This window comes from Marmota flaviventris, chromosome 8, assembly GCF_047511675.1.
Source record: "Marmota flaviventris isolate mMarFla1 chromosome 8, mMarFla1.hap1, whole genome shotgun sequence".
In the NCBI taxonomy this organism is placed as follows: domain Eukaryota; kingdom Metazoa; phylum Chordata; class Mammalia; order Rodentia; family Sciuridae; genus Marmota; species Marmota flaviventris.
The window spans coordinates 124198288-124218310 of record NC_092505.1 but is presented as its reverse complement, the minus strand read 5'-3'; positions in this window follow the sequence as shown (position 1 = coordinate 124218310).

Sequence of the window (20023 nt, the reverse complement as noted above, 5' to 3'; positions counted from 1 at the left end):
TCTGTTTTATGCAGGTACCATGCAGTTTTTGTTACTATCACTCTGTAGTGAAGCCAGGTATTGTGATGCCTCCAGCATTGTTTTTTAACTTAGAATTGCTTTGACTATTCTGAGTCTTTCATTCTTCCAAATAAATTTTAGGACTGCTTTTTTCTAGTGCTGTGAAAAATGTTATTAGTATTGGTTGCATTAAATCTATCTATAGTTTTTTGGTAATGTGACCATTTTAAAATATTAATTCTGCCTATCCATGAACATAGGAAGTATTTCCATCTTCTGAGGTCTTGTTCAATTTTTCTTCAATGTTCTATAGTTTTCATTATAGAGGTCTTTCACCTCCTTGGTTAGATGTTACTGGGTAATTTTTTTAGGCCTCTGTTAATGTGATTATAGTCCTGATTTCTTTCTCAGCAGATTCATTATTGGCATATAGGAAAGCTGTTGATTTTTGTAGATAATTTTGTAAACTTGATTCCTTTCTGAATTTGTTTATTATCTTGAGCAGTCTTCTATTGGAGTATTTTGGATCTTCTAATTATAGGATCATATCATCTGCAAACAGTGATAATTTGACTCCTTCCTTTCCAATTTTTATCTCTTTTATTTCTTTCTCTTGCCTAATTGCTCTGGATAGAATTTCTTCTAACCCTACCTTCCTTGGTGATTTTATCATGAACAGGTGCTAGAATTTTATCAAAGGCTTTCTTTGCATCTATTGAGATGCCTATGTGATTTTTAACCCTTAATTCTATTTATGTGGTAAATTACATGTATTGATTTGTGTAGATTAAACCATCCTTCAACCCTGGAAGAAATCATCTTGGTCAAAATGTGCAATCTCTGAATATGGTATTGGATATGATTTGCTATATTTTATTAAGAATTTTTTTCATCTAAGTTCAACAGGGACATTAGTCTGTAGTTTTATTTTATTGATATATCCTTATTTGGTCTGGGTGAGAGTAATACTGGCTTCATAGAATGAATTTGGAAGTGTTCCATCCCCTTCTTTTCATGGAGTAATTTGAGAAACTTTGGCATTAGTTCTTTTTTAAAGGTCTGTAGAATTCAGCTGAGAATCCCTCTGGTCCTAGACTTCTCTTTTTTTGGAAGGCTTTATTATTTATTATTTATTAATTTTCATTTATTATATTTATTATTATATATTTGTTTATTTATTAATGGAAGGCATTATTGCTTCAATGTCATTGCTAATTATTGATCTGTTTAGATTTTCTGTGTCCTTTTGATTTAATTTTGGCAGGTTGTATGTGTCTAGAAATTTACCCATTTCTTCTAGGTTTGTAGTATAAGTTTTTAAAATAGACCCTGTGGACCCTAATGATCCTCTGGATTTCTCTTATGTCCATGGTGATTTCTCCTTGTTCATCTCTAATTTTGTTTATTTGGGTATTCTCTCTTTATTTTAGTTAGTTTGGATAAGGGTTTATCAACCTTGTTTATCTTTTCAAAGAACCACCTCTTTGTGTATTGTTCAATCTCTATGCATTTATATAGTTTCCATAGGGTTTGTTTTTGTGTTGATTTCTAATTTCATTCCATTAAGATCAATAAGATACAAGGAATGATATTCATTTTTTTTGTATTTGCTAAGAGTTGCTTTATGTCCTAAAAGAGGGTCTGTTTTGGAGAAAGTTCCCTGGGAAGCTAAGAAGAAATTTAATTTAGCTGTTTTGGGATGAAATATTCTATAGGTGCCTATAAGGTCCATTTGATTTATAGTATTTTTTATTTTTATTTATTGATTTATTTATTTTTTGGCATAAGCAGGTTTATTGTCTGCAGCCTGTCCAGCAGAGGGTTTCACCTAAAACAAATTCTCCCTCTTAATGCCAAGTCTAGACATTCTTTGAACTTTATACCCAGTGGTAGGCAGAGGTGGTTGGAGGTGTACTAAAAGTAATTTTTTCTTTGAGTTCTCAGAAGGTACCTATTGTCCATTTAGAACAGTTTGGGATTTTGCAGATTATACCACAAAAAACATTAGAACAGTTTGGGATTTTGCAGATTATACCACAAAAGCAGAGTACATCCATGAGGTTTGTGGTTAAATTTAGTTTTTGTATGACAGAGCTGAGCAGTAGGAAATAGAGCATGTAAGTATAGTTGAGCCCTATTGCAGAGATCCTTGCTGATATTTTGTTAAAAAGAAAAATTGTGGTTAGGGTCTCTGGAGAAGCTTAATTAAGATGCATTTGTGGAGGAGGAGGTGCCACTACAGTGTTTTTCTTTCAGTGCTTAAAGTATATTATTGCATGTTCTGCTGGCATTTAGAGTTATCCAGCTACATTAACATTTATCAATAACTTGGTGCTTCTCTATTGAATTTGTAAAAATCGTTCTTTGCTCTGAATTTTGTCATTTTAACCCAAATATGATGTTGAGAAGTTCTTTTTTGGCCATGTCTGTCAGGTCTTCTAAATGTTTTCTGTGCCTGGATGTCCAACTTGTTCTCACAATTAAGGAAATTTTTCTGGTTTAAGTTCACCATAAGTTTTCTATTTCATTAGTCCTTATAGACACTCCTTCCTTCAATTCCTTAGTCTTCAATTGGTCTTTTAAAGTTATCCTAGAATGATTGTGTATTGTTTTAAAAGTCTCTCCTTTTTAGTACTATATGAAAATTCTACTTCATCTACCTTGTCTTCAAGACTTAATATTCTTCCTGACATAGTTTATTGGCCATACTTCCCATTTGGAATTTTAGTTGAGTTAATAAAACTTATGATTTTTAAATTTTCTACTTTGTTATTTTTTTTGAAACTCTATCTCCTTGTTGGAATATTCTTTTGAAACGTGAATTGCCTTCATTAATTTATTTCTTAGTCCTTTAATTTCTTAAATTATTTTCACAATAGTTTGAATTCTTTGTTCAGCATATTCTCCACATCAGTGTATGTGGATTAAGTTGTTGGGGAATTAAGAACTTTGGTAGTGTCCTAGTACCTTGCTCTTTCTTCTTTCCTGTTTTAATGTTCAGAGAGGTTTTTGTATACTTTCAAATAGATTTTTCTTTTCCTCTTAGATGTAGGTAATTTTGTTGGGAAGATTTCTCTATGGATATGCCATGACAGAGTTTATGTTCTATATTCAAAACCCCAACTCATTGACAAAAGTGGTGGGACCACAAATACATAGCACTTTAAGAGGAAAGAATAACTACCAGTAATAGCAAAAACTTAGAAGAAAAGCACATGTTGATTTTTAAGCAAAACAAAAACTTTTTTTAGAGAGAAGAAAGAGAGAGAATTTTTTAATATTAATTTTCAGGTTTTGGTGGGCACAACATCTTTATTTTATTTTTATGTGGTGCTGAGGATCAAACCCAGCGCCCCGCGCATGCCAGGCAAGCGCGTTACCACTTGAGCCACATCCCCAGCCCCCTCCCACAAAAAAAAATTAAAAATAATTTTACAACTCCACTAACCAGTGAAGAAGTGATAATAAGGTACAATGCCCCAAATTTAGGCATTAGTTATTCTAAATTTAATACTAAAATATATAGAAAAAAGTGGTGAGATTAAAAAAGAGTGACAACAAAAATATGGAAAAGAAAAATGGAGCACATACAAATGAAAAAATAAGAAAAAAGTACAAAAAAACAGTTAAAAATTATGTACGTTAGAAAGATAATAACAAAAAAATTAAAAATAAATTACTTACAAATGCAAGACCAAGAAAAGTGTATGATTTCTCTAGCTGATATAATTCAAATGTAGACACTTTATTTCACATTTTTTAGTCTTTAAATTCACCATCATTTTGGGGTTTCTGGGAACAACTTTGGTTTTTCTTGTTTCTTCTCAATTCTAGCCCAAACAGGTCTAACAAGCCACTGTATCCTAGAGATATAAAACATGCAAGACAATCTATTTTTTTTTAAATTTGAAATATATTTTATTTATTTATTTTTTAATTTTTATTGTTGGTTGTTCAAAACATTACATAGTTCTTGACATATCATATTTCACACTTTGATTCAAGTGGGTTATGAACTCCCATTTTTACCCCGTATACAGATTGCAGAATCACATCGGTTACACATCCACTGTTTTACATATTGCCATACTAGTGTCTGTTGTATTCTGCTGCCTTTCCTATCCTCTACTATCCCCCCTCCCCTCCCCTCTTCTACCCCCCTACTGTAATTCATTTCTCCCCCTTGTTTTTTTTTTTTCCCTTTCCCCTCACTTCCTCTTGTTTGCAATTTTGTATAACCCTGAGGGTCTCCTTCCATTTCCATGAAATTTCCCTTCTCTCTCCCTTTCCCTCCCACCTCTCATCCCTGTTTAATGTTAATCTTCTTCTCATGCTCTTCCTCCCTACTCTGTTCTTAGTTACTCTCCTTATATCATAGAAGACATTTGGCATTTGTTTTTTAGGGATTGGCTAGCTTCACTTAGCATAATCTGCTCTAATGCCGTCCATTTCCCTGCAAATTCTATGATTTTGTCATTTTTTAATGCAGAGTAATATTCCATTGTGTATAAATGCCACTTTTTTTTATCCATTCGTCTATTGAAGGGCATCTAGATTGATTCCACAGTCTTGCTATTGTGAATTGTGCTGCTATGAACATCAATGTAGCAGTGTCCCTGTAGTATGCTCTTTTTAGGTCTTTAGGGAATAGACCAAGAAGGGGAATAGCTGGGTCAAATGGTGGTTCCATTCCCAGCTTTCCAAGAAATCTCCATACTGCTTTCCAAATTGGCTGCACCAATTTGCAGTCCCACCAGCAATGTACAAGTGTACCCTTTTCCCCACATCCTCGCCAGCACTTGTTGTTGTTTAACTTCATAATGGCTGCCAATCTTACTGGAGTGAGATGGTATCTTAGGGTGGTTTTGATTTGCATTTCTCTGACAGCTAGAGATGGTGAGCATTTTTTCATGTACTTGTTGATTGATTGTATGTCCTCCTCTGAGAAGTGTCTGTTCAGGTCCTTGGCCCATTTGTTGATTGGGTTATTTGTTTTCTTATTGTTTAATTTTTTGAGTTCTTTGTATACTCTGGATATTAGGACTCTATCTGAAGTGTGAGGAATAAAGATTTGTTCCCAGGATGTAGGCTCCCTATTTACCTCTCTTATTGTTTCTTTTGCTGAGAAAAAACTTTTTAGTTTGAGTGAGTCCCATTTGTTGATTCTAGTTATTAACTCTTGTGCTATGGGTGTCCTATTGAGGAATTTGGAGCCCGACCCCACAGTATGTAGATCGTTGCCAACTTTTTCTTCTATCAGACGCCGTGTCTCTGATTTGATATCAAGCTCCTTGATCCATTTTGAGTTAACTTTTGTGCATGGCGAGAGAAAAGGATTCAGCTTCATTTTGTTGCATATGGATTTCCAGTTTTCCCAGCACCATCTGTTGAAGATGCTATCCTTCCTCCATTGCATGCTTTTAGCCCCTTTATCAAATATAAGATAGTTGTAATTTTGTGGATTGGTTTCTGTGTCTTCTATTCTGTACCATTGGTCCACCCACCTGTTTTGGTACCAGTACCATGCTGGTTTTGTTACTATTGCTCTGTAGTATAGTTTGAAGTCTGGTATTGCTATACCGCCTGATTCACACTTCCTGCTTAGAGTTGTTTTTGCTATTCTGGGTCTTTTATTTTTCCATATGAATTTCATGATTGCTTTATCTATTTCTACAAGAAATGCCGTTGGGATTTTGATTGGCATTGCATTAAACCTATAGAGAACTTTTGGTAATATCGGCATTTTGGTGATGTTGGTTCTGCCTATCCATGAACAGGGTATATTTTTCCATCTTCTAAGATCTTCTTCTATTTCTCTCTTTAGGGTTCTGTAGTTTTCATTGTATAAGTCTTTCACCTCTTTTGTTAGGTTGATTCCCAAGTATTTTTTTTTTTTTTGAGGGTATTGTGAATGGAGTGGTTGTCCTCATTTCCATTTCAGAGGATTTGTCACTGATATACAGGAATGCCTTTGATTTATGCGTATTGATTTTATATCCTGCCACTTTGCTGAATTCATTTATTAGCTCTAATAGTTTCTTTGTAGACCCTTTTGGGTCTGCTAGGTATAGAATCATGTCACCTGCAAAGAGTGATAATTTAAGTTCTTCTTTTCCTATTTTTATGCCTTTAATTTCTTTCGTCTGTCTAATTGCTCTGGCCAGTGTTTCAAGAACTATGTTGAACAGAAGTGGTGAGAGAGGGCATCCCTGTCTTGTTCCATATTTTAGAGGGAATGCCTTCAATTTTTCTCTGTTCAGAATGATGCTAGCCTGAGGCTTAGCATAGATAGCTTTTACAATATTGAGGTATGTTCCTGTTATCCCTAGTTTTTCTAGAGTTTTGAACATAAAGGGATGCTGTACTTTGTCGAATGCTTTTTCTGCATCTATCGAGATGATCATATGGTTCTTATCTTTAAGTCTATTGATGTGTTGAATAACATTTATTGATTTCCGTATATTGAACCAGCCTTGCATCCCAGGGATGAATCCTACTTGATCATGGTGCACAATTTTTTTGATATGTTTTTGTATCCAATTCGCCAAAATTTTATTGAGGATTTTTGCATCTAGATTCATTAGAGATATTGGTCTGTAGTTTTCTTTCTTTGAAGTGTCTTTGTCTGGTTTAGGAATCAGGGTGATGTTGGCCTCGTAGAATGAATTTGGAAGTTCTCCCTCTTTCTCTATTTCCTGGAATAGCTTGAAAAGTATTGGTATTAGTTCTTCTTTAAAGGTTTTGTAAAACTCTGCTGTATACCCATCTGGTCCTGGGCTTTTATTAGTTGGTAGTCTTTTGATGGCTTCTTCTATTTCCTCAATTGATACTGGTCTGTTTAGGTTGTCTATATCCTCCTGACTCAATCTGGGTAGATCATATGACTTAAGAAATTTATCGATGCCTTCACTATCTTCTATTTTATTGGAGTATAAGGATTTAAAATAATTTCTAATTATCTTCTGTATTTCTGAAGTGTCTGTTGTGATATTGCCTTTTTCATCCCGTATGCTAGTAATTTGAGTTCTCTCTCTTCTTCTTTTCATTAGCATGGCTAAGGGTCTGTCGATCTTATTTATTTTTTCAAAGAACCAACTTTTAGTTTTGTCAATTTTTTCAATTGTTTCTTTTGTTTTGATTTCATTAATTTCAGCTCTGATTTTAATTATTTCTTGCCTTCTACTTCTTTTGCTGTTGTTTTGCTCTTCTTTTTCTAGGATTTTGAGATGAAGTGTGAGATCATTTATTTGTTGGTTTTTTCTTTTTTTAAGGAATGAACTCCATGCAATGAATTTACCTCTCAGAACTGCTTTCATTGTGTCCCATAGATTCTGATATGTTGTATCTGTGTTTTCATTTATCTCTAAGAATTTTTTAATTTCCTCCTTGATGTCTTCTATAACCCATTGATCATTCAGTAACCTATTGTTCATTCTCCAAGTGATGCATGATTTTTCCTTCCTTCTTTTATCGTTGATTTCCAGTTTCATTCCATTATGATCAGATAAGATGCATGGTATTATCTCTACTCCTTTATAATGTCTAAGAGTTGCCCTGTGACATAATATATGATCTATTTTTGAGAAGGATCCATGTGCTGCTGAGAAAAAAGTGTAACTGCTTGATGTTGGGTGGTATATTCTATATATGTCAATTAAGTCTAGGTTATTAATTGTATTATTGAGTTCTATAGTTTCTTTATTCAACTTTTGTTTGGAAGATCTGTCCAGTGGTGAGAGAGGTGTGTTAAAGTCTCCCATAATTATTGTATGGTGGTCTATTAGACTCTTGAACTTGAGACGAGTTTGTTTGATGAACATAGCTGCACCATTGTTTGGAGCATATATATTTATGATTGTTATGTCTTGTTGGTGTATGGTTCCCTTGAGCAGTATGTAGTGTCTCTCTTTATCCCTTTTGATTAACTTTGGCTTGAAATCTATTTTATTTGATATGAGTATGGACACTCCTGCTTGTTTCTGAAGTCCATATGAGTGATATGATTTTTCCCAACCTTTCACCTTCAGTCTATGTATGTCCTTTCCTATCAAATGTATCTCCTGTAGGCAGCATATTGTTGGATCTTTTTTTTTTTTTTTTTTTTTTTTTGATCCATTCTACTAGCCTGTGTCTCTTAATTGGTGAGTTTAAGCCATTAACATTTAGGGTTATTATTGAGACATGGTTTGTATTTCCAGCCATTTTTGTTATTTAACTTGACTTGGTTTTCCACTTTGATTAGTTTTTCTTTTAGTTTACTACCTCCCTCTGCTGGTTTTCATTGTTATTTTCCATTTCCTCTTCCTGTAATGTTTTGCCAAGGATGTTTTGAAGAGATGGTTTTCTAGCTGCAAATTCTTTTAACTTTTGTTTATCGTGGAAGGTTTTAATTTCATCTTCCATCCTGAAGCTTAATTTCGCTGGATACACAATTCTTGGTTGGAACCCATTTTCTTTCAGTGTTTGAAATATGTTATTCCAGGATCTTCTAGCTTTCAGAGTCTGTGTTGAGAGATCAGCTGTTATCCTGATTGGTTTACCCCTAAATGTAATCTGCTTCCTTTCTCTTGTAGCTTTTAAAATTCTCTCCTTATTCTGTATGTTGGGCATCTTCATTATAATGTGTCTAGGTGTGGATTTCTTATGATTTTGCACATTCGGTGTCCTGTAGGCTTTTAGGCTTTGGGATTCTGTCTCATTCTTCAAGTCTGGGAAGTTTTCTCATATTATTTTGTTGAACAGATTGCTCATTCCTTTGGTTTGGACTTCTACTCCTTCCTGTATCCCAGTGACTCTTAAGTTTGGTCTCTTTATGTTATCCCATATTTCTTGGATATTCTGCTCATGGTTTCTTAACAGTCTCGCTGAGCTGTCTATGCTCTTTTCAAGTTGAAATACTTTGTCTTCATTGTCTGATGTTCTATCTTCTAAGTGTTCTACTCTGCTGGTAGTATTCTCAATTGAGTTTTTAAGTTGGCTTATTGCTTCCTGCATTTCTAGGATTTCTGTTTGTTTTTTATAACCTCTATCTCCCTGTATAGTTGATCTTTTGCTTCTTGGATTTGTTTATGTAATCATTGTTGAAGTGATCTTTCATTGTCTGATTTTGCTGTCTAATGTCTTCCTTGAGACTCCAGATCATCTGAAGCATGTAAATCCTGAATTCTTTATCTGACATTCCATCTGCTGCAGCTATTACCTCTTCTAAAGTTGAGTTGACCTGCATTGTTTGTGGTCCTTTCTTTCCTTGTCTTTTCATACTGCTCACATTTCTTTCTGCTTGGTGAAACTGTTGTGTTATTGAATTTTCCACCTATATATTTATATTGCTCTTGTATAGTTGCAAAGTCTCCCTTGCAGGGGCGGGTGGCGGCTGTGCTCCTCCTCCAATTGGGGTGATCTGTCCATTACGCCGGCAGGCCCCTGGGCCCCTTCTCCAGGTCACGTAGTCTGCCTACCTTGCGGGCAACGGCTGGGCCCCTCCTCCAATAGGGATGATCTGTCTATCATGCTGGCGGGCTGTTGGGCCTGTTCTCCAGGTTGCAGGTCTGCCTACCTTGCAGGCGCAGGCGGCGGCTGTGCCCCTCCTCCAATTGGGGTGATCTTTCAACTAGGCCGGCCGGCCGCTGGCCCCTTCTCCGGGATGCGCGGTCTGCTTACCTTGTGGGCGGCAGCTGGGCCCTTCCTCCAATTGGGGTGATGTGTCTACCATGCTGGCGGGCCGCTGGGCCTGTTCTCCCAGTAGGTCGCAGGTCTGCCTACCTTGCATGCGCGGGCAGTGGGCTCTGCCCCTCCTCCAATTGGGGTGATGTGTCTACCACTCCGGTGGGCTGCTGGGCCTGCTCTTGCAAGACAATCTAATCTGAAAGATAGGACTTGAGCAGGGGCTGAGGCTGCCACAGGGGATGGAGAGGCTGCCAAGAGTCTTGGCCACCAACATGCTCCACACCGGGCTGGCCAGTGGGAATAAGGGACACTGGCCCTGAGTAGGGCTTAGGCCATATCCTGGTGCTCAGCAGCCACACCTGCTCCCTGGTAAGCTTCAGCACAGGTGCAGCAGAGTAACCTGGGCCCAGAGGGAAGCAAAGCCTGCAGGATGGCGGAGTCCAGAAAAAAGTTCTATAGTATTTTTCCAGATCTAAAGTCTTCACCGAGTTTATGTCTGGATTCCTATCTTTTGGTGAGCAATGTGTGTTGAAATTCCTCAGTATTATTTTACATTTCCTTTCTTTGTTAACTAAAAAGTCCAGTGGAAATAATACCCAAGTATCACTGAGGACATCTAGCAGTGAGATTTAGGTTTCTTTCTTTCTTATATTTATTTTTTTAATTTTAGTCGGACACAATACCTTTGTTCCATTCATTTATTTTTTATGTGGTGCTGAGGATCGAACCCAGGGCCCCTCACATGCTAAGCGAGTGCTCTACCACTGAGCTACAACCCCAGCCTGAGATTTAGGTTTCTAATACCATTCTTTGAGAAAAGAAATCAGCAATCCTTAGAGAAATACCTGATTCTAGGACTATAGTAGAAATCTACAAAATGAGCCTGGGATATTTTGTGGAGTCAGAAAGTAAAGAAGTGGAAATAACTAAATAAATAATAAATAAATCCCACATTGATGGACTATGTCAAAGAGACAAGATTCAAGTGAAAGAAGTCCTAGTGACCAAACTTTAGCAAGAAGTAGAATGAAGGGCTGGGGATATAACTCAGTGGCAAAGCACCTCTGGGTTCAATCCAAAAAAAAAAAAAAAAAAAAAAGGAAAGAAAGAAAAAGAAGTGGAATGAGCAAGAAAATAATGTAATATTGGATTACAATCCAAATTATGAATAAATATATAGTAATTCATATTGGTATAAATAGATTATTGAAAAAATTAATAAATGGGAGCAAAGAGACACATCTCCTCTACAGAAGATATCCAGATAACTTATGTAAATATTCTTCCCTAAAGGAGGGGAAGCTTTATTTCCTACTCCTTAAGTATGGACTGTGTGTAGTAGTTTCCTTCCAAAGGTCAATGAGAGAGTGATCAACAATGGGAAAATATGGCAAATACTACCTCAGCTAGGTGATCAAGATCAACCACAGTGATAGATCAAACTGACAGTATGAACCCTTGTACCTTTGATATGATATGATGAAACTGCATTTTACCTCTGTGATTTTCCTCCCCCTAAATATAACCCCTGGTACAGTTATGAGAAAAATATCAGACGGATTCCATTAGATGGGCATCCTTCAGTATAACTGGCCAGTACTCCTCAAAACTGCTAGGTCATAAAAAATGAGAAAAGTCTGAAAAATCTCTCAAAGCCAAAAGAAGCCTAAGGAAATGTGATGACTACATGTAATAAGGTGTCTTGGATGAGATTCTGTAACAGAAAGGGGAAATTGGATAAAAATTAAGGAAATCTGAATCAACTGTGGATTCCAGTTCATAATAATGTGTCAGTATTCATTCATCATGGTGACAAATATGCTAATGTGTCAAGAGCCATCCATGGGCTGTGTATGGACTGTTGATTTAGGGTGGCTTAAGTATTTAAGATATTAAGACTTAAGGTGGCCATTTAGGATAGCCTTCTGAGGGGATAGGTCTGGCATTGAAACCTCCTTAGGGCACCTCACCTCCCACTCCTCTCACCCCACACCCCCATTAGGAATTGATTGCCTGATGCAGGTGAACTTCCCACTCAAGCTCTGCCTAGGATCCCACACAACACCTGAGATGGGTGTGACCTTCCAAGATGTCAATCAACCTGACTGCAAGACATTACAAAGCAAGACTCCACCCTTGAAACCCTGCCTTTGATGTGCCCCCTTAAATAAACCAAGGGAGCCATTTTAATCTTTGTCTAGTTCAAGAACCCATGTGAACTAGATCTATCAGGGGCTTCGCTTTTGTAGATATATTTCTGAGTGTGTTTTATTACTTGTTAATCATTTGAGATATTAAGACTTAGGGTGGCCATTTAGGATGGCTTGGATTCCTCTAAGCTAAAGAACCCTCCAATGAGACACTGGCCATCTTCCCCTTGAATCAAATGTAAGATGGTAATAGGGGAAGCTGTGAGGATAGAACTCTGTATTATCAATTTTCTCATAAATCTACATCCATTCTAAAGAAATAAAGTCAGAATTTTGGTCTTAGGCTTTGTTAGAGATGGTCTGGGATGTTGAATTAATACAGTTTTATATCCACATTCCTATTTTTTGTTTTGTCTTGATGTTCTCCTCCTGAAAAACCATAATGTAGAAATAAACTCTGGAATTATTCTTTGTTTGCTTATTTTAACTCCTCAGTCAGCATGGAAACATTACAGCCAGAGATACCTCCATACCTTTCTCGCCAGTTTTGTCATTTCTTGCCTTTGGCCAAGATCTCTAGGTCCTTCCTTATTACTAAGAAACACTCTAGGTTCTTTGGGAAATGAAAATGTACAAAACAAACATTTTGTATGTGGAAGGCTCAAGGCTGATTTTTTTAAAAAATGAAAAACAACAAACAACAACAACAACAAAATCCAGATGTTTACAAACCATTACAATACAGTGAGGGGCTACATGGAGGGCAGATCTTTGAGGAATATCAAGCATTAAGATATTGGGAAGAAGAGCTGCCTGCTAAGGTAACCAAGAGGGCCCCACTAGAGAAAAGGTAAAAAGAAACAGAAACTTGAGGAGAGGGCTCCAAAGAGAGGGGGTAGTAAACTATTGCACAAAGGTTAAGTAGGTTGAAGGCTGAAATGCATACATTGAATTTATTGATTTGAAGGTCAGTGGTGATTATGTTAAGGGTAGTTCCGTGACATAATGAGGGAAGGAGGCTGGAAACTTCTATACTGAAGAGTTAATGGGCACTGAAGAATTGGAGACTGTGGACAGAATGTGGTACTAAAACATACTCCAAATAATCTCCATCCAGGAGCACTGGTACTGGGCCAGCAATCCTCCATGAAGTCCAAGGAGATGGAGATACTGAAGACTGACTCCCACCTCTGATCCCACCACAGTCCTGCCATCACCCACTTCAGCTCTGAAGCCACCTACGTTTTTCTTGCATTCAGTTCCATGACAGCATTTAGTCCCATGACAACCTTCCCCAGAGCCACGGAGTCGGTCCGTAGGACAGCATTTCAAACTGAGTTGACCTTATGCAAGTCATGTTCATTGCCCCCAGATGGTGGCTATTCAAGCTCTTGAATTGTTTGGCATCTCCCTTCAAACTTAGTTTCTCAAATAAAATTCCAATCAGATGCAAATTCCTCCTGCCAGTGCTTTGAAAGAATTTTATTCCTTTTAAATGCATTTAATTTCTTACCACATGGTCTCTACTCTAAAATGTATTCACATCTTTTCCAGGCTGAACCCCAGAAACCAATTTAGAAGAAATATATTTCCCCATTTGCCTGGGATATCCCTAATTTATTCCTGCAATCCTATGCAATTATTAATAGTGTGGACAATATGGAACTTTGTTAACTTTTCTCCAAATGGATCATCTTGAGCCACCCTGCTTTTTACATCTTGATTTAATGAAAATTCTGTCTTTCTCATGTTTGATGATAAAGGTCAGTGACTTGTTTTGTCCAAAATCCAGATGTCTTTCTCAGAGATATCTGTTTTTAATTAACCTGGCATAAGGAATGTACTTTTTTCATTTTAAAATTTGCTTTGCTTTGTTTTAATGCAAAACTTTCTAATTTTAAGGATTACTGAAATGTTTTAACATCTGTAAAATTAAAAACAAATTATTTCTCCTGCAAGTTATGTACTTTGCCACCAGGTGGCGGGTTACTCAAAGAAATCTCTTCTGAGAGTCAAAACAGCAGGAGCATTTTCTTTATCAAAATACTTCAGAACTTCTTATGTTGGTTTTATATAAAGCAGAGGGAAAGGTGTATCAGGAAATGTTCTAGAATATTAAGCATGTACACTTGTGGCTGGTTACGGCACAGCTGATATCCTGGCTCACTCAGTTAAAGCCATCTGTTTAAATGGTTGTTATGTATCAAGTAGAACTGGCTACTTTACACCTTATAATTAGTTATTTTGTCGCTGTGTTGACCCAATTTATGTGAAATGGGTTTTTTTCTTTTACCATAAGAACTCACACATCACTTGAGCTTAATTTAGCTACAAATATTAGTTTTTTGGGGGGGGGTGTGGGGATGGGGGGGGCTATGCACTGATGTCATAAATGATTTTATCTTATAGGTCAGAGCTATCTTGTCTCCCAGAACATTTTTTTCTTTTAAGCTGAAGAAGGCATAATAAGTTTTGGTGTTTACAACGCCTCTCTCAGTCTTGGGGAAAAAAAAATCTCCTTTACACTGCAGCTAGGCAGTTTATGTGAAAATAAATATACTTCAAAACTATGCATATTCACAACATAAGAAATTCTGAATTATTTGAAAGAGATATCTTGCCATGTGGGTATCTGTTTTACAGAAATATTTGCCTCCAGATTTCTTTCTTCCTTTGAATCTTTGGCACTTGATCTAAAGGCCAAATATTGGCATGAAAGAAATTTGAGTATATATCCACTAGATACTGGGGTTAAAACTGTGAGGGGCTGGGGTTGTGGCTCAGTGGTAGAGCACTTGCCTAGCATGTGTGAAGCACTGGGTTTGATCCTCAGCACTGCATAAAATAAAGAAAGGTATTATGTCCATCTACAACTAGAAGTAAATAAATAAGTAAAACTACCATGTGACAGCTGGGAACCATTCAGTGGCTGGCAGGGCACAAAACCCAGATTTCCTTACTACCCTGTCCAAGGTCCTGGTGTCGTACCACCCTGAAAAACTAAGCCTGGAGTCAGGAGGGATGCTCTGGAATAAGTCAGTATTCCACAAGACCAGCTGGTCAACTGAAGATGATGCACAACATCCTGCAATGTGACAGAAAACTGGTTTTAGGTGTGGCTGGTGGAATCTGTCTACTAGACAGTTAATCTTGTGTATGTGTGTCTTTTGTTTTTCTTCTTTTTGAAGATAAAAGGAAGGGTCAGAAAAATTGTTTCCATTGTATTTTTTAGTTAGCCTTTTCTACCCCAGTCAGTAATCTCTTTCCTGAAACCAGTTCCTTTGTTTTATCAAGTGGTTTGATGAACTACTGTATAAACCAGGGCTTTTTCTTTCTGCAGCACATGCTTAAAATTTTGTCTTCTGCCTCCCAGAATAAAATATTTCTCGAGGGAATAGAAAAAATTAATTAGTGACCTTGCATTCTATTAAACCATGATGAATACATATGTCTCTAATAAAGGTAGAAACATTTACTCATAACTGTGGGTCAGTTAAATATGCACCATGAACCTTCAAGAGCAAAGTGACATCTTGGAGGAGGGAGAGGGAATATTCAATCACAGATTGCAACGGATTCACCAATTGGAAATACCTATGAAAACTATAACCGCAAAATCATATTTTATAAGTTAAAATTGTTTTTGTGTTAACTTACTGTTTGTGTGTTAACTTACTGTTCATACTTTGTTCAGAAATCCTTTTTATAGGCTTTCTTAGCAAAACAAAACAAAACTAACACACGTATCTATGGATAATGTCTTAATATTCTGTATATATATTTTATTAATATGTAAATATTCTGATTTTTAAAAATTGATGTGTTCCTTAAGAAAGAATTCAATGCAAGGGTACTTGTGAAAATGGTAGGTAACATTGTGTTGTGATATCAACTCCCAAGATGCTCTTTATATCTGTTCTGGAAGAATACAATAAATTATTTTAAATGGAAAAAAAATTCAGAACTGATGTGACTGCGTAAAAGAAGAGTGAGACCTACTCACTTCTCTTAATGGTAACATTTAGTGGAACTATTGTACAGTATCACAACCAGAATACTGGTGTTGACAAAAATCACTCATCTTAGACAAATTTCCCCAGTGTTGGTTGCCCTCATTCCTGTGTATATATGTGATAAGTTCTATAGGGTTTTATTTCCAGTACATGTTGGAGCATCCACTGCCTGGGTCACCACTCTAAGCACAGGATCCCCTGTGTGGCCCTTTATAACCATACCCATCTCCCTTTTGTGTATCTCCCCTAATGTCTGATAACTGCAGTTCTCTCCTCCATTTCCAAAATGTTGTCACTTTTAAAAATGTCAATTAAAAAAAGCTATACAAATGATATACTACAGAATGTAACCTTTTGGGTTAAGTTTTTTTTTTTCCAGCATAATTCCCATAGAATTTGCAATTTCCCTGAACACTCATCCAAGTTCTTGTTTGCACGCATTCGTATTTTAATTCCTCTCTGTTGCTGCAAATTCCATGGTATTGGTATACCACAGTTTGTTCCAAATTAATTTTTGTGTGAGATGTGAGGTAGGGATCAAGGTTCACTTTTTTATGTGTTTCTGGCTGTGCAAGCATCAGCTGTTGAAAAGATCTACCTATACTTCATTGAATTGCTTTGGCCCCTTTGACAAAAGTTATTTGGCCATGCAAGTGTTTCTTTCAGAACTCTTTAGTCTATTCCTCGTGATTACTAATTGTGTAGAAATCAAGATTACCTTAAAATCAGGTAACCTAAGTCCTCCAACTTGGTTTTTCTTTTCCAAAATTTCTCTGGTTATTCTAATTCCTTTGAGTTTCATATAAACTTCAGAGTTGATTTGTTAATATTTTTCTTCAAAAAATCCCATTGAAAATTTGATCAGTATCGCACTCATTCTAAAGAAGACTTGAGGAGAGTTGACATGTTATCTATATTGAGTCTTCCTATGTGTAAATATGTGTATCTTTGCATTTATTTTTGAAATTTCAAAAAGATTATATAGTGTCAAGCAACCTTGGAAGTCATTTGTATTTTGTGCTTATCAATGCTACTATCAATGAAATTGATTTCTAATCATTTGTTGCCAGAACATAGAAATACAACTTTTAAAAAAATATTGACCATGTATTCTGAAATCTCACTAGACTCATCTGTGCTAGTAGTATTTTTCATTGATTGTGAGGATGACTTTGAGAACACAAGCTAGTGAGCCACGGAATGGAAGCAACTTGTCTTTCTGAACCTAACAACCTGCATTAACTATATGGCATTTTCTTCAAATTGTAGAGTTGACCATTCAACTGCTGATCTATATCATGAACCCCTGTAAGGCAGATTGTCCTGGTGACTTCCTAATGAACCTTTTATCACAGAGCTTCAGGTTGCCGTCACAACAAAAACCAATGAGCCCTATGCTGCCCACCATTCTTGAGAAGTTAGGGTCGATGGCAAAGAGCCATCCTTCATGTTTACATAAGTCTGATCATAGGTCACTCCTGTTGGCAGACTTTTCTCCATCAGGCTCCCATTCTTCCCCAGATTGTCTTTATTCCTGACTATCTTTTCAGGAATGTGTATAGACTGAACAGCCTTAAAAAAACACAGACTTCTTCTTAAGGAAAGGAAAGGTTTGCGTACAGCTTTGGAAGAAATAACGTTTCCCTCTATAGAAAGCATATTTACTTCCCAGTGTAAAAGCTTTGGTTTCCTGAAGGTGGGATTCTCCTGTGACACAACCCACTCCAAGTGCAGGTGTCACCCTTGTGTCCCCCGGCCCTCTGCATTGTCCTGTGAAAACTGAGCTTCAGGAAACTGGTGCAAAAATTCCAGTAACCTGGCTGCTGCTTTTGCTTGGAGTAGTAAACTCTCCTTCATCTCTGACTCAGAACTTTCATGTATTCTGCCAGCATCCATAAAATTTGGAGAGGATAACTTGTTAGCTTGCAAGGAGGATAAAAATCTCAGACATTTCCGTTTCCTGTCTTGTCTTCTTTGAGATGAGGTCTCCCTGTGATGCCTAGGCTGGCCCGGAATTTCTGGGCTTAAGTATCCTCCTGCCTCAGCCTGTCAAGTGCTGGGTCTGCAGACACACACAATGGCTCCAGACTCCGCTTTACATTTCTTGACAGCTCCACAGAGGTAATGAAATTTTCCCTTTGATTATTTAGGCTCCTCTGGGAGATTAGACAGCATGAACTTTTAACTGCCCAGATTACCCCTTACCCAACCAATTGGGCCAACAAATAAGCTTTTGAGGCAGAGCTGTATCTCAGTCACCACAAAGTCCTTATTACCAAGAACTGCTTTCTTCCAGCACTTCCCCAGAAACTTCCTGAATGGTCCTGGGATTCCACGGCTGATTGGTACTCCATGAAAGCCTTCAACTTTTTTTTTTCTCCCAACCCTCTCTCAGTGATGGACATCAAAACTCTTTCCAAGAGTTGAGGGCTTAATTCTAAATGACCTTCTGGGACCTCTAAATTCCCCTGATAATTATCTAAAAGATTTTATGTGCATATTGGAATGCTACGTACTGTATTTATATTTGTTTTGATATAAAAATAATGTTTGAAATTCTAAACATTCGGGAATCAAAAGCAATTTCCCGACTTGTTTGTCAACAGGAGTGATGCTATTGGATTCCGAAAATTGGGCTAGATTGAAATAAGGAAGCCCAGCATCGAAGCAATTTTTTTTTTCTCTGTCTCGGCATTACAATATCTTAAATATTAAGAATCACAAAAATATGGAGAAACAAACGATGACAAATTTTCATTGCTTTACATGCTGGAGCTGGGAAATTATGAGAATAGGGAGAAAAATTGAGCCTTATTCACAGGTCAGATTTGGACAAGGGCTGGGACCTGAGCACAGGCAAGCTTAGCCTGTGCCATCAGGGGAAGAAACATACCAGCCTGGAAATCTGCCCTGATCACTGGGTCCTTAGGCAGAATGATGTAGGAGATCTGTGCAAAGGCATTGTATCAGACCCAATTTATTGGCCCACCTGCTCCCCAGGCCCTCAGCCACTTACCCCATGGAGAGCCCAGCTGCCTCCACCACCAGCTCATCTCTTGCACCACCAGCTGTTTCATCCTTTGCTTGGGCGAATGCCAAGCCCTCGCAGGGTTTCCTTTGCACTTGCTGCAGCCAAAGCCACAGCAGTCTCAGAACAGCCTTGCTGAGCGGATCCCTGCACCTCTCTTTCCTACCTCTCAAGGCAGGTGAAGCACAGGATCTGGGTCCTCCAGTGGCTGCCTTGAAAAGGTGAATGATCCAGCCTGGAAATGGAAATGTATCAGGAAGAACTTTGACCCATGAGAGTCAGACACAGGAAGGAGATGAATTCTTCTTCTCTCCTTTCCCTAATGGATTCCCCTGAGTCTCGGTGGTTACAGACACCCTGCACCACGGACCCAAAGGACATTTTCTTATGAATCGATGGTCCGCCTGGTTAGGGGACTACCTTTCATCTGTCACTTACCTTTTCCTCTCACTTTTGCTGCCCTGGGATTAAACCCTCCTTCGAAGGAACGTCAGTATGTACGCTTGGCTCTGGCCCTGTTTTCTGGGAAGAGGATCCCCTTCCCCACTCCTGTTCCCCACCACACTCCCACAGAACACATTCTAATATTAGAATTACATACACAATTGCACTGTGTATGTAATAGCCAAATCTAATTCTGTTGCACGTGCATATGTATTCAGTTACATAGAGGTTATTGTATTCTACGTTTCATTCCTCACTCTATTTCTGATGTTTTCAATCATCTCTGTTTTTAAGATCTGTCCGTGTTGATGTGTGAACCTCTGGTCCTAATACTCCATGGCTGCTTGGTACTCCATGCAACCTTCCCAACCCTCTCTGCAGGGATGGACATCAAGACTTTTTCCAATTCTCTCATCTCAAAGCAACACTATGCAACTTTTTTTTAAAAAAATATTTATTTTCTTTTAGGTGTAGAGGGACACAACACAATGCCTTTATTATTATGTGGTGCTGAGGATGGAACCCGGGCCCTGCCCATGCTAGGGGAGTACTCTACCGCTGAGCCACAATTCCAGCCCCCCCTCCTTTTTTTTTTTTTAAACTCCAGTACTGGAAATAGAACCCAGGGACACTTTACCACTAAGCTACATCCTCAGTTTTTAAATTTATTTTTTAACTTTTGAGACAGGGTCTTGCTAAGTTGTTGGGGGTCTCACTAAGTT